At 35.4% G+C, this 14,990-nt stretch overlaps 1 long non-coding RNA gene across 2 annotated transcripts; it reads right to left on the bottom strand.

Moving 5' to 3' along the window:
- Nucleotides 1-154: 154 nt before the first annotated feature.
- Nucleotides 155-13,736, bottom strand: LOC144421916 (uncharacterized). 2 transcript variants are annotated; one of them, XR_013475035.1, is made up of 4 exons: nt 13,642-13,736; nt 1,885-2,062; nt 1,398-1,603; nt 155-309 (listed from the first exon to the last, which is right to left on the bottom strand). It is a non-coding gene; the product is annotated as an uncharacterized LOC144421916 (long non-coding RNA). The 2 variants fall into 2 exon arrangements; XR_013475036.1 differs by lacking the exon at nt 13,642-13,736 and adding an exon at nt 4,999-5,099.
- Nucleotides 13,737-14,990: the final 1,254 nt, after the last annotated feature.

Genomic DNA, 14,990 nt, shown 5'->3' with positions numbered 1-14,990 from the left:
ACGTGTTGAAGAACAAGGACACTAAGAATAACAATAAGAACAACAACAACATAATATTGAAACGATGGCTATGTCCACTACGTGTCCTATAACTATGAGGTATTGAATTTCAAATACCGGTAGCTGGATCTCGTGGAAGAAAATCTCGAAGCATAGAATATTTTGCCTGATATTTCACTGACTGTGAACGGGTCAGAATTCACAGTAAACCGACCTTGACGGCTAAAATTGTTAGACTTCCCAATGCATACCGCGAATCCATGGTTGTGACCATTTCTGCTTACTTATTGTCACCATCCAGAATTAACACTGAAGATAAGAAGAATAAACTTTCAGGTAGATCGACTTGAGACAAGAGTTGTAGGAAAATAAAAAAAGCACTTTAGAGTTAAGGTGTATGTCGTATATGCGATAATATCTAAAAATTTCTGGCAAGCAGGTTGAAACATTAGAAATACCGTATGAAGAAAATACAGCAAAATGCTAAATGACTATCGTGGATAACTTTTTCATTTCAACCTATTTGTCACCAATGAGATTATGTACTGGCCTTTCATTTACTGAATTATATCTGAGATATTACTAAACATTTACTGAGTAACTGAAGTACGGACCAACGCGCCAACAAATAATGAAAAAAATCTGAAAATCACATAGCCAGTATTCATTAAGTTACCGTTGGGTCTTTGACAGAAATAGACCGAATCTAACTTTTTTTTCTAAATATAAACGGAAGTGCAACTGAACAGCTAAAAGTACTGAAAGCTAAAAGTGATTTTTTATAACAATTCACAAATTCAATTAATATTAATAATACCAAAACTTGTCCTTGATGGCGAAGAACAAAATTGCAATGAACTATAAACCAAACAAGCCTATTCCATTTTTGATTGCGACATAATTGCTTTCTGTACAGTAAATCGTTAGAGTTGTTACTACTATACAGTATTATTAAGTTTGGAACCATTAACGACTCAAATAGTATTTTATGTTTGCAATAGTTTAGACCGCTTCATAAGTTCAGATATGATGAGATGCACTATCAACGGAAGAAAGTTTATCAATGAACTACGAATCAAACGTTTTTCTATTTTTATGCGTCTAAAATAAACATATATAACTAAAATTGGCATTCGATATGCATACATGCAAGCCATGACAGTCATGCACATGTATTCCGTGATTCTGAAAATTAAATATTTTTCGTGTTGTGACGAGATTTCGGGACCACTTCAAACTTGCGAAACACAGCATTTTGAAAAATATCAAATTCTACAAGCTATAGAGTAATATTATTCAATAATTTGATTTTGATCAAAACATTACGTTGACATGTGAATCAGAGGGTTCCTCAACAGCGTTTTATCCGAAAAAAATATTACACCTCGAAAACTTACGCCTCTCATTAATCCTCTCTAAATCTTTGTAGTCAGAATCTCCTCTTCTATTAATGAATTGAAACACCTTTATACGATTCTACACTCCACATTGGTCAGCAAACGGCAAGTATTCGTCGGTATCGTTTTTTTTTTTCAACAATCAAATTATAACTCCATATATATGTTTTTATTCATTTTGACGTCATACTGAACCGATGGCCAGCCTGGTGAATAAAGAAGGATAAAAGGATTACATAAGTTTAAATAACAAAAAAGTACGGACGTTTAGGACCTTTGGAATGTCAAAGAAAGCAAACGCGAGTTAGTAAGTGATATATCTGATTCTAACAATATAACACGACCATACAACTGACTCGATTTTATAGGAAAATTTGCTCAAAGCAAAGTCACGCGAAATTACTCAAAAGATCTTTGATCACAATTTTGTTTACTTCATTAGCGTTTCAATAGTTGCAAAATTGCCTAAATACAACAGCAAACTCACATTTCACTGAAATAATAATATTATCTTTTGCTCTTCTGTGAATTTGGTTTGTCTTCTCCTCTTTTCGAAAAGAAATTGTGTATATTTCTCAAATGCTCCACAGTTTATCCTATTTGATTTGGTTTTGTGATCTAAATAGTTTAATGAAAGTCGGTCTTTTGCGCATATCGCTGATTCCCTGGAATAAAAATAAAGCATTTACTGCATTGTGTTAACTAATTATTGCGTCATGAGCAACCTATTTCTAAAATTTCTATGTGGACAAAGGAAACATAAAAGGCTTAAGCTGAAGCTCACTCGTATTTCCTAAATGTATGTAAGATTAAAGATTCTCACGCTCGAGATATACCAGCAACAAGACTCATAATATTTAATTAAGATAAATATCTTGACTGAAACTTTCTCGAGGTGTTGTAAAGAATTTCTACAGAATTTACATATGTAAAACAATTTATGTATGAATTCTATTATACAGATCTTTCCAAAAAGATTGTAATATTAGAGAAATTCTACCTCGCGCAGTTTCGAAAACCACAGACTTCAGCCCACTACACGAGAAGAGTTTCAACTGCATTTAAATACCTTTATACAATTTTACATTCTACACTTGTCAGCAAACGTAGATAGACGAACAGCCAAATTAGATTCATTAACATAGTATTTATAGTCATTATGACGCCATACTAAATTGTAAACCGGCCTGGGAAACAAAGAAGGATGAAATAAGGATGCAATATCAAATACCAAAAGGTACCAACGTTTAGGATCCACGCTATTGGCATTTTCCACAGCTGAGGATAACTTACAACATGCATAAATAATTTTAGTCACTGAAACATTGGGTTGAAAAGAAATTGGCACAAACAATGTTAATGACAGCAATCGCGATTTAGTAAGTGATAGCCTATAATCAATGCTGGCAATATAACACGTCCATAACACTGACACGTTTCCATTGGAAATTTGCTCAAAGCAAAGTCACGAGAACTTACTCAAAAGATGATCTCAAAGTTAAGCTAACGAAACATTAGAAATACTCTATGAAGAAAATGCAGCGAAAATGCTAAATGACTATAGAGGATAACTTTTATTTATTTCAACCTATTTCTTACCAATGAGATTATGTACCGACCTTCATTTACTAAACTTTATCTGAGATATGACTTAAAATTAATAGCTGAAAAACGGGACAACGCCCCAACAAATACTGAAAAAAATCTGAAAATCACATAGCCAGTATTTATTAAGTTACTGTTAGGTTATTGACAGAAATAGACCGTTTCTAAACTTTTTGCATTTGAAATGATTCATTTTTTTAATACTTGAGATCATTTGGCATTTGGTAAAAATATATAAATGTACAAAATCGCGTTCGCAGCACCCCGATCGTGTTAAAAATTTGATGAAACAAAATTTGCAATGGAATAAGAATCGAACATTAATCTTCAATATCAAGAAACGAGTATAATTATCTGATTATTAATATGTATTAATGTTTTACTATGTTTTTTGATATAAACTTTTATGTGCGTCGGTAGGTCAACTGAACAGATGAAAGTACTGAAAGCTGAAAGTGATTTTTTGCAATCGCTGAAGACTTGAGCACACCGCTCAAGAGATTGTTCCAAATGTTCTCTGAGTCTCTAGTAAAGTCTATCTGGTTTTTAATTAACCTCCACAAAGCAAAGTATTACTCAGGGCAAACTTAGTCTCTGATTCAAAAACAAAGAAACCCAACGTGGAGTAACTTTTATGTGAAACGTTTGGATCTTTTTTACAAATCCTGCGCCAAAAAATAACCCCGCCACCGCTCTGACTAAAAAAAGTAACTATCCAGTTAGGGTTTGGCTTGGGGTTAGGAATGCTGATTACTCCGGAAATTAAAATTTTTAAATCATTTATAACCCTAACTTGACGAATGATTTGCTTATTTGTTCTTTTAAAACTTGGCGGGGTGTTTGTCTCAAATCTCGCATTTTCCCATCATTGTCAGGGTCTCGGTATAAAAGAATCGAATAATTATGTGCTAACCAATGACTTTAATTGCACTAGTTCGTTAAGTGTAATAGTTTGAACTTGTTATTTAGACACAGTTATGTTGAACGACAGCTCTCCTATAAGGACTCAGTTCAGTTCTGGATATAATGACGCATGACGTTACGCAGTGGACGAAAATCGTCTGACGCAGTGTCCCATAACAGTATTTCGACAGTGTTTCGATTAATCACTGTAATTAGCAAATTGATAGCAATCAGCTCGGATGCATTGTCACTGTCTAGCTTAATGTTCATTGTTAGTGTCTTCGGAGACGTTTCTGATGTGTAGTACTGGTTTTAGTATTCTTAAATTTTGCAGTTAGAAATAACAATTTGGATTGAAGGTAGATTCGGGGTTAAATGCGATGTGCCCGATTGTTATTAAAATATAGTTTTCGACTGCAGGTTGGGGCTGTATTATAGGTGTATCAGGTAAATAACAGCTGCTTTTAGATTTTAGTAATGCAAGATACATTGAGTTCACTTTGGATAAAACTTTATTGGATAGTGTCACCTGGGGATCTAAAACTTGGGGTATGTATCTAATCAGTCTCAAATAAAGTAATCTATAAATAATGTTATGCATTTAGTTATGTGCTGATATTTGTAAATTTTAATTGCCATTGTACACTACTGTAAAATTTGTTTAGATATCCGAATGTTATATTCGGTTTGTTCATTGTTTTCTGTAGGTTTCGTTCGAGATGTCGACGTTCCTGATTTTGTTTCAAGTACCATCGTTTTAATTGTTATGAAAGAATAAAACCGATTTTAAGTTAGATTCAATTGCGGCAAAACTTTGAGGCAAAGAAAGCGAGATGGGCACTTTATCGCTGTGAGTCGAGTTGCTTCAAAGCTGAACATAGTTGGCAATAAATCGATTTGGCTGGGACAGGGAAATTTGGAATTGGACATTTGGAAAAATACCAGTATCTGAAAGCTACAGACATGAGTATTTTTAGTCAATAATTTGATTTTGAACAAAACTTAACGTTAATATATGATTACTTTTTAATGTGAATAAGAAGATTCTTTAACAGGGATATTGTCGAAAATATCGTACGTCTCAAAAACTTACGCATGTCATTATTCTTCTCCAAATCTTTGTTGTTGGAATCTTCTCTTCCATCAGTGAATTGAAACACCGTTATACAAATCTACATCCTACGTTGGTCAGCATACATAGATAGACGAGCAGGGAATCGCCTGTATCGGTTTTTATCTGCAATCAAATTTTAAATCAATAAAACAGTGTTTATATTCAATATGACGTCATATTGGACCGACCTGGTAAACAAGGAATGATACAGTAATGATGAAAGTTTATATACCAAAAAAGTGCCAACGTATAGCACCTATACGCTTCTAACATTTTTTACAGCTGAGCATGACTTGAAACATGCCTAAATAAATTCAGTCACTGAACCATTGAGTTGAAAGGTAATTGGCACGAAGAACGTCAATACCAGCATTCGCGATTTATTGAGTGATAGCCTATAATTAATGCTGATAATATAAAACGACCATAACACTGAGACGTTTCTATTGGAAATTTGCTCAAAGTCACGAAAAGTGAAGATACCGACGACTACTAATATACCAAGAGATAATGACACTAAGCATAGAGAGTAATAATGGTAATGCGAGTTAGTAAATGTCAACTGACGCGAGGCTTGAAGCAGTTCGTGTTACTTTGATTAAGATATACCTATGAGGTATTGAATTCCAAATAGCTGAATCTCGCGGAAGAAAATCTCGAAGCATAGAATATGTTGTCTGGTGTTTCACTGACTGTAAACGGGTGAGAACTCACAGTAAACCGGATATGACGGCTAAAATTGTTAGACTTCCCAATACATAACGCGAACTTATGGTTGTGACCATTTCTGTTTACTTATTGTCACCATTCAGAATTAACACTAAAGTTAAGAAGAATAAGCTTTAGGTAGATCGACTTGAGACAGGAGTTGAAGAAGAAAATAAAACTTTAGAGTTAAGGTGTATGTCGTATATGCGATAATATCTAAAAAATTCTGGCAAGCAGGTTGAAATATTAGAAATACCGTATGAAGAAAATACAGCGTAAATGCTAAATGACTATCGAGAATAACTTTTTCATTTCAACCTATTTGTGACCAATGAGATTATGTACCGGCCCTTCATTTACTAAATTATATCTGAGATATTATTAAACATTTACTAAGTAACTGAATAACGGACCAACGCGCCAACAATACTGAAAAAAATCTGAAAATTACATAGCCAGTATTCATTAAGTTACCGAATCTAACTTCCTTGCATTTGAAATGATTCATTATTTTTTTCATTACTTAAGATTATTTGGCATAAATATATATATCCATGTACAAAATCATTGTAGTAGAACATATAAAGTAGCAATAAACTAGAAGCAAACATTCCCTTTTGAATGGTCTAGCTAGGAGACTTGGTTGTTTTCTTAACAGAACCGTGTACGTGTTCGAGATACTACTATATAACACTGCAGAGTCGGAAACAATTCACGACCAACTGAAAATTCCAGATATAATCAGTTAAAAATTCATTGGAAATAAAATTTGCAATGGACTACATTTTTCAAGATATTAAGAACGAGCTAAAAGTACTGAAAGCTAAAAGTGATTTTTTTAACAATTTACAAATTCAACCAAAACTAGTTTTTGATGACAAAAAACAAAAAAATTACAATTAACTATAAATCAAACAAGCTTATTCCTATTTTGATTACGACATAATTGCTTTCTGTACAGTAACGCGTTATATTTGATACTACTATACAATATTATTAAGTTTGGAACCATTAACGACTGAAAATAGTATTTATGTTTGCAATAGTTTAGACAGCTTCATACCTTCAGATATGATGATATACACTATCAACGGAGGAAAGTTTATTAATGAACTACGAATCAAACGCTTTTCAATTTTTTACGTCCAAAATAAACATATATAACTAAAAATGGCATTCGATATGCACACATTCAAGCCATGCCATGCAGTCATGGGAATGTATTCTGCGATTCTAAAAATTAAATATTTCTGTTGTTGCTATGAAAGAATTAAAAGTTTACTTCATTAGCGTTTCAATAGTTACAAACACGCATGAAATAAATACCAAACTCACATTTCACCGGAATTATTCTATTGACCATAGTCCATAGTATATTATACTTTGGGTTCCTCCGCAGGTAATTCAGAGTGAATAAATAAGTGAGTGAGCTCAAGTTGGGGTGAAATAATTTTATTAAATGACGATAAGATTACCGAATATACGAAAATTAAAATCAAATCAATTTCTCGTGTTGTGACGAGATTTCGGGACCACTTCAAACTTGCGAAATACAGCATTTTGAAAAATATGAGTGATTTTATTAATTCAATAATTTGGATTTTAGCAAAACATTAAGTTGATATGTGAATCAGAAGGTTCCTCAAAAGCGTTATATCCAAAAAATAAAAATATTACCCCTCAAAATCTTACGCCTCTCATTAAGCTTCTCTAAATCTTTGTAGTCAGATTCTCCTCTTCTATCAATGAATTGATGAAACACCTTTATACAATTCTACACTCCATATTAGTCAGCAAACAGCAAGTATTTGTCTGTATCGGTTTTTATCAACAATCACATTATAACTCCATAAATAATGTTTCTATTCATTTTGACGTCATTCTGAACCGATGGCCAGTCTGCTGGTGAATAAAGAAGGATAAAATGATTACAAAAGTTTAAATATCAAAAAAGTACAGACGTTTAAAATAAATATCTTGACTGAAACTTTCTCGACGTGTTGTAAAGAATTTGTCCCGAAATTTACGTATGTAAAACAATTTATGTAACAATTCTATTATACTCGTACAGATCTTTCAAAAAAGATTGTAATATTGGAGAAATTCTACCTCGCGCAGTTTCGACTACCACAGACTTAATCCAACTACACGGCAAGAGTTTCAACTGCATTTAAACACCTTTATACAATTCTACATTCTATACTTGTCAGCAAACGTAGATAGACGAACAGCCAAATTAGATTCATTAAAATAGTGTTTATATTCATTATGACGTCATACTAATTCGTAAACTGGCCTGGAAAAAAAAGAAGCATGGAATAATGATGCAAGAATAAATACCAGTGGCGGCGCGTGGTCATTTTGACAACCGGGGCAAGCTACTGCGGGACCAAGTCACCCCCATCTACGGGGACAGGATGAGCGCTGTAAGTTCTCCCATCATTTTATGAGTATAAAAACCATTCCATCGGTAACAACCAATCGGCAAAAGCGACAATTTTTAACGATAAGAAAGTTTCTTTAAAACCGGTCCAAGTCAAGGGATTAATAAATATAGACATAGTTTATTTTGAAACCTCTTTCAAAAGGAAAGGCAATATTTACTCAGATAAATGCAATGACATATTAACAGAAACTTCGGGAAAGCAAAATCTAAAATAAGGTTTAAAACGTTACTATGAAGAAAGGAAAGTTAATGCAAAGATAAGGACATGCGTCGCTCACTCATAGATATATATGCTGCTAGACTTCTACTGCTTGAACATATATGCAACACGCCGCGGTTTCTTGGAAGCAAAATGCTCAATAACGCGCTGATTAAAGTCATGCATCCCAGAAATAACGTCTCTGTAAATGGATAAAACAGCCAAGGAATTTAATCTATCTTGCTCCATTGTGTTTCTGAGATACGTTTTAATACGCTTCAGCGTGCTGAATGTTCGCTCTGCGTCGGCGGAAGAAATAGGCGTCGTCAAAATGATGTCCAGAAATTTTGCAGACGCCGCAAAGGTAGTTACTAGAGTGTTATCTATGAGGAACCCATAGAGCGCGCAAGTTGATGTGATGTTCAAAAAAGTTTGATTGGTGTATATACATCGCAATTCATTTTCCAATTTACCCACGTTTATCATGGGGTAAAATTTGGAGACAGTAGCCAACAAATGGATGGGAAATTGACGTGCAAATTTTGAAAAATTTTTGGGGTTCATCAAAGAGAACGCGGCAAGGTGTTCAGTGCGCAGACGATCGCCTATTTGATTCACCAGAATGTCCCAGCATTCCTTTGCAGACAAAATCAAACGCTGCGTTGTTTGCCTGCGGCGTAAAGAAGCACTCCATGTGTCGTCGTATTTTATTGTTTCCCGGATACGAGATACAGCATCGTAGAAGTCTGAAATACACGACTGCACAGACGCTCCATCCATTAGCCTTGACTGCAATGCGCCGTATAATACATCCACGTGATAGAATATTGTGGAGAAAAAAGCGAGAAAAAATGAAAACTCATCATCTTCTAGCACAGTGATTCCCAAAGTGGGCGATATCGCCCCCCGGTGGTCGAAAACGATACAGAGGGGGGCGAAAAAGTCGAAGGGGGTGATAGGGGGGCGATTTCGCGTTATCTGTTTTTGTTTTGTGCATCGTGCACCAAATTCTGTACTCTGTGTGCATTCGCAGGCTTGAATCATGTTGGCGATTATTATACGCGAGAGGATTGCTGAACTCGTCTTCGCAGTAGGTACGATAGTTTGCGTATCCCAGTGGTCGACTAAATACGGCCGGGGTAAAATAATCTGGCGCGGGCGATTCACTGAATGAATCTTTCCCCGACCTTTGACCGCGGAAAAATTCTTTGTATATTTTACCATTTTTAAATTTTCGGTGCTTAGTTTTAAGAGTGGTTTCGCGAGTTGCTGCCTGTAAAATGGGGTATTTGTTTCAAACTATCATTCTAATTCATACCATTCAACAATCTGTTATTTAAAAGTATCGAAAAGAATTCTTGCCATAAGGAAATAAAATTTATATTCGATTCGAGAGATTCATCACTGCTTTATATTTGTAAGAACGTATTTTCTTAAAGAAAATATTTATCAAAATTTCAGAAACCATGCAAAAATATTCACTTCGATGTTTGGAAGTTCATATTTGTGCGAACAATTATTTTCAAAATTCATCTTTCCGCTAATTGTCGAGGTGAATTCCCCAATTTTTTTAATTGAAGTCATATTTTTTCAACGAAATTCTAACATATGACTATTTTCTGTAGTGAGTTATTGATAAAACGTGTTTGTTATTCTGTGTGAACGCTCAGTAATCTATCTGGATTATTTATTCTATGTCTTCGGTAATTCATTTGTTGAGAGGACCAATTACTATAATAAAGTCGCTTACAACTATATATTTTCAAGTATTCGAGATTCGATTCGAAAAATATTATTCGATTCGATTCTGAAATCACAAGGTATTCGAAAATGCCCAGCCCTACGTAAAGCTGTCAAGCGTAATACAACAAGACAATGTCACATTGAATGTCATTGTAATAATTTTTTAATAAGACGACTAAGTTGAGTTCATGAATTGTCGCAGTTTTCGTGCTGTCCCATTTTTAACTTTCAAAAAATATATTGGACCCGCACAAGACTAGCAACCCTAAATTTTGTCCCGCGAGCGACATAATCTTTGCCGACCCCTAGGCAGTAGCCGATAGTCGGTCACGGCTTCTTCCACATCCGAGTCCATGAATCCAAAAACAAATGGCTGATTAATTCTATAGACTGGTGATCGGACTGTAGGCCGTGGTAGGATGAGGAATCGGAGATGAATTTTTCCGAGGTATTTTGGTGCAAGTCATCAGGCTGTAGGAATGAATGAGATGTACGAAAATCATTTTTACGAACTTCATTTTCATTATTTTAATGGGAAATGGGGTGAATTTAGGGAGTGAAATGCTATAGGGCAAGAGTACACGGCGGTTTTTGAGGAGGTAGAACCCTGGTTTCTTTCATTTCCGACCTCTTATATGGTGAAAAGGGGGGTTTTCAGTCGTGCTACTATTACTATCAAAACAACGAAATCGCCTTTCTATCAGTAAACGGGTTAATTTTAGATATAATAAAAAAACTCGCTGAGGAACACCGAGCTCATCCATCTCATTAAAAAACACTATAAACTATGATTTGTCATCTCATTTGGTCTGTAATATATTCGTTTCTGACTTTACATTTATTTGTAGTGCCGGGGGGCGATGAAGTTGTATAAACTACTTTGAGGGGCGATGGTCAAAAAAGTTTGGGAACCACTGTTTTAAACTATAATTCTAATACATACCATTCCACAATATGTTGATTCGCACTATCGTACTTACGAAAATAAAAAGGGCATACTACTATAAAATATCACGGCAATCGGCGAATATAAATTTTCAAATGTATATTTCGAAAAAATATTTTAATAATATTTTCAAATGTATTCGAAATAGTGAATTATTCGGTATTGGCCATCCCTGGCTGAGGGTAGGGGTTCGATAGCGCAGTAAATATTCGAATATACTGCAATGCGAAAAGGAAATAAATTTCATATCTTTTCGAGAGATTCATCTTTGCTTAATTTTTCTAAGAAAATTTTTCTCCGAAAATGAACATTACAAAGAACGAGCAAAGAACTAGGATTAATGATGCCTTTTTTGAAAATGTTCCAATCTTGGCGTCGTAAAGCGTGATGCAGCAACAAGTCAGTGTCACCTTAAATGTCATTGTAATAATTTTTTAATTAATAAGACGACTGAGTTGAATTCCCAAATTGTCGCAATTTTTGCGCACTGTTCCGTTTTTACCTTTAAAAAATATAAGCGACCGGCAAAAAACTAGCAACCCTAAATGTTGTCCCGCCAGCGACATAAAATTTGCTGACAACTGGGCCGTAGCCTATAGTCGGTAACGACTTCTCCCACATCCGAGTCCATGCATCCAAAAACAATTGGCTAATTAATTCTGTGGACTGGAGATCGTGGTAGAATGAGGAATCGGGGATGAATTTTACCGCAATATTTTGGTGCAGGTCATCAGGCTGTAGGAATGAATTAGTTGTACGAAAATCATTATTATGAGTTATGGAAAATTAACTTTGTTTTCATTATTTTAATGTGAAATGAGGTGAATTTAGGGAGTAAAATGCTATAAGACAAGAGTACACGGCGGTTTTTGAGGAGATAGAAGCCCGAATTCTTTCATTTCCGACCTATTATATGGTGAAAAGGGGGTTTTCAGCCGTGTTACTATGGCTATCAAAACAACGAAATCGCCTTTTTATCTGTAAACGGAGTAATTTTAGATATAATATAAAACTCGCTGAAGAACACCAAGCTCATCCATCTCATTAAAAAACACTATAAACTATGAATTGTCCTCTTTTTGGTCTGTAATATATTCGTTTCTGACTTTACATTTTTTTGTAGTGCAGGGGGGCGATGAAGTTGTATAAACTACTGTAGGGGGGCGATGATTAAAAAAGTTTGGGAATCACTGTTCTAGCAGACGCTTTAGTCCTGCCGCCTCCCTCACAGAGCGTTCGTCCCAAACCGGAGAGCTCTGAATGCCATTGAAACACTCAATGAGCTCAGACCTAATTTCGGACACGCCCTGCACCACGCGTGATTGGAAGTTCCAACGTGTTGGTGCACAAGCTGGGAGACGGCGGCTACATATCTGGCGAAGGAGGTCAGAGCGCTTCGGCGAAACGGGAAAAAATGAAGAAAACCCCGAAACATTTTCAAAAAATATACGGACGAGAGGGGTATCAAGACACATATTTTTAATAACGAGGTTAAATTGGTGTGCATAACAATGTAAAAAATGCGCATGAGGAAAATCTTCTTTTATATAAACTTGAACACCATGTTTCGACCCACTCATGACTGCCGCGCCGTCATAAGTTTGAGCTATTAATTTTGACTTCGCGTTGTAAGGCTGTAACACTTCTTTCAGTACAGCCGATATCCCGCAAGCCGTGCGATCAACGATTGGTACAAAGCTGTGAAATCTCTCGGTAGGTTTACCATCTTTCACAAACCGAAAAATCACAGCCAGTTGGGAAACGCACGTGATGTCAGTTGTCTCGTCAGACTGAATCGAAAGGAACTGGCAATTCTCAATTTCCAGAGCCAAATGTTGTAAATAAATTTTATACATTGAGTCGAGCAAATCATTTTGGATATCCTTAGATGTCCTTTTCGAAACAGTTGCGGCATCAAGATGATCTCTCAATACTGTATCTAGGGATGCGGTGTATTCCACCATATCCAAAAATACCCCTCTATTAGAAGAGCCAGCCCGTTCATCGTGCCCACGGAGGGACAGCTCGTGACAACCAATGAACTTCAAAACATCTATCAATCGACCGAGAACATGGCGGTTTTTCTCGACGTTTTGGTTGTGCCGACGAATAGAAACCGCGCGTCCTTCATCCAACTGTGCTGCAATATTAACATTTCCGAATGTTCGGTATTTTACTGCATTGTCCAGATGCTCCATAGAAGATTGATGATCCCTGGCACGCTCGGAAAGATGTTTAAGATCTCTAAAACCAAATTTACACCAACGTGAGTCACGGGCGGTAGCAAAAAGTAGGCTGAGGATAACTTACAACATGCATAAATATATTTAGTCATTGAAACATTGGGTTGAAAAGAAATTGGCACAAACAATGTTAATGACAGCAATCGCGATTCATTAAGTGATAGCCTATAACTAATGCTGGCAATATAACACGACCATAACACTGACCCGTTTTCATTGTAAATTTGCTCAAAGCAAAGTCACGCGAACTTACTCAAAAAAACTTTGATCTCAATCTTGTTTACTTCAGTAGCGTTTCAATAGTTGCAAAATAGCCTAAATACAACAGCAAACTCACATTTTACTGAAATAGTCTTATTATCTTTTTCTCTTCTCTGAATCTAGTTCGTCTTCTCCTCTTTTCTAAAAGAATTTGTGTTTATTTCTCTAATGGTTCACAGTTTAATGAAAGACGGTCTTTTGCTCGTATCGCTGACTCTCTGGAATAAAAATAAAGCATGTACTGCATTGTTTTAACCAATTATTGTTCATGAAGAACCTATTTCTAACATTTCAATGTGGACAAAGGAAACATAAAAGGCTTAAGCTTAAGCGCACTCGTGTTTTCTGAATGTATGTAAGATTGAAGATTCTCACGCTCGAGAAATACCTGCAACAAGACCGAACAACTCATAATATTTAATTAAAATAAATATCTTGACTGAAACTTTCTCGACGTGTTGTAAAGAATTTCTACAGAATATTACGTATGTAAAACAATTTATGTAGGAATTCTATTATACAGATCTTTCAAAAAAGTATGTAGTTTGTAATATTAGAGAAATTCTACCTCGCGCAGTTTAGACCACCACAGACTTAAGCCCACTACACGGCAAGAGTTTCAACTGCATTTAAACACCTTTATACAATTCTACATTCTACACTTGTCAGCAAATGTAGATAGACGAACAGTCAAATTAGATTCATTAATATAGTGTTTATATTCATTATGACGTCATACTAAATCGTAAACCGGCCTGGGAAACCAAGACGGATGAAATAAAGATGCAAGATTAAAATCGATAAGTAATAAGAATACCAAAACCCAGCTCCATTTGAAAATTTCTGGCTACGCCCCTGCCCCAGCATGCTCTTATTCACATTTTTCATGTTTGCTAGTAACACGGGACAATCGGGATAAAATATACGGGGGTGAGTCCAGTTAAGTTGTCTTTCTGATATTGTTTTGTAACTTTGGTGTATGGCAATTTTACAGCTTCAATCTTCCATTGTAAATTACCAAGATTCCGTATCATCCAACCGTTTCTATTGATGAAAGTACCACGTTTGTCGTCGGCTACACTGTTTATATGAACCGTCCTTCTGATTGGCCAAATTTTAACCAATCTTTGTTCATCTCTGATCTGAACAATGTCCTCAAGCAAAACAGTTCAATCCGTGCATTCTTCACCAATTTTACTTCATCGATAACTGTTATCTCGGCAACTGCAGGTGAACCGACTTTTATAGCTTTTCTTCAAATAGTACATATATTGAGCTCAGCCCAGAATACAATCTTTAAGTATTTGCTATTATGAGTTACAGCCGAGAAAGTAAATAACTTATATTATTGGTGTCTACTACTCCATGTGGTATAGGCACGTAACTTATATGGTCTTTGCAATCACAGATAAAAGTTATGCTTTT

The sequence above is a fragment of the Styela clava genome, chromosome 4 (assembly GCF_964204865.1).
Source record: "Styela clava chromosome 4, kaStyClav1.hap1.2, whole genome shotgun sequence".
In the NCBI taxonomy this organism is placed as follows: domain Eukaryota; kingdom Metazoa; phylum Chordata; class Ascidiacea; order Stolidobranchia; family Styelidae; genus Styela; species Styela clava.
This window is presented reverse-complemented; position numbering and strand designations above follow the sequence as displayed.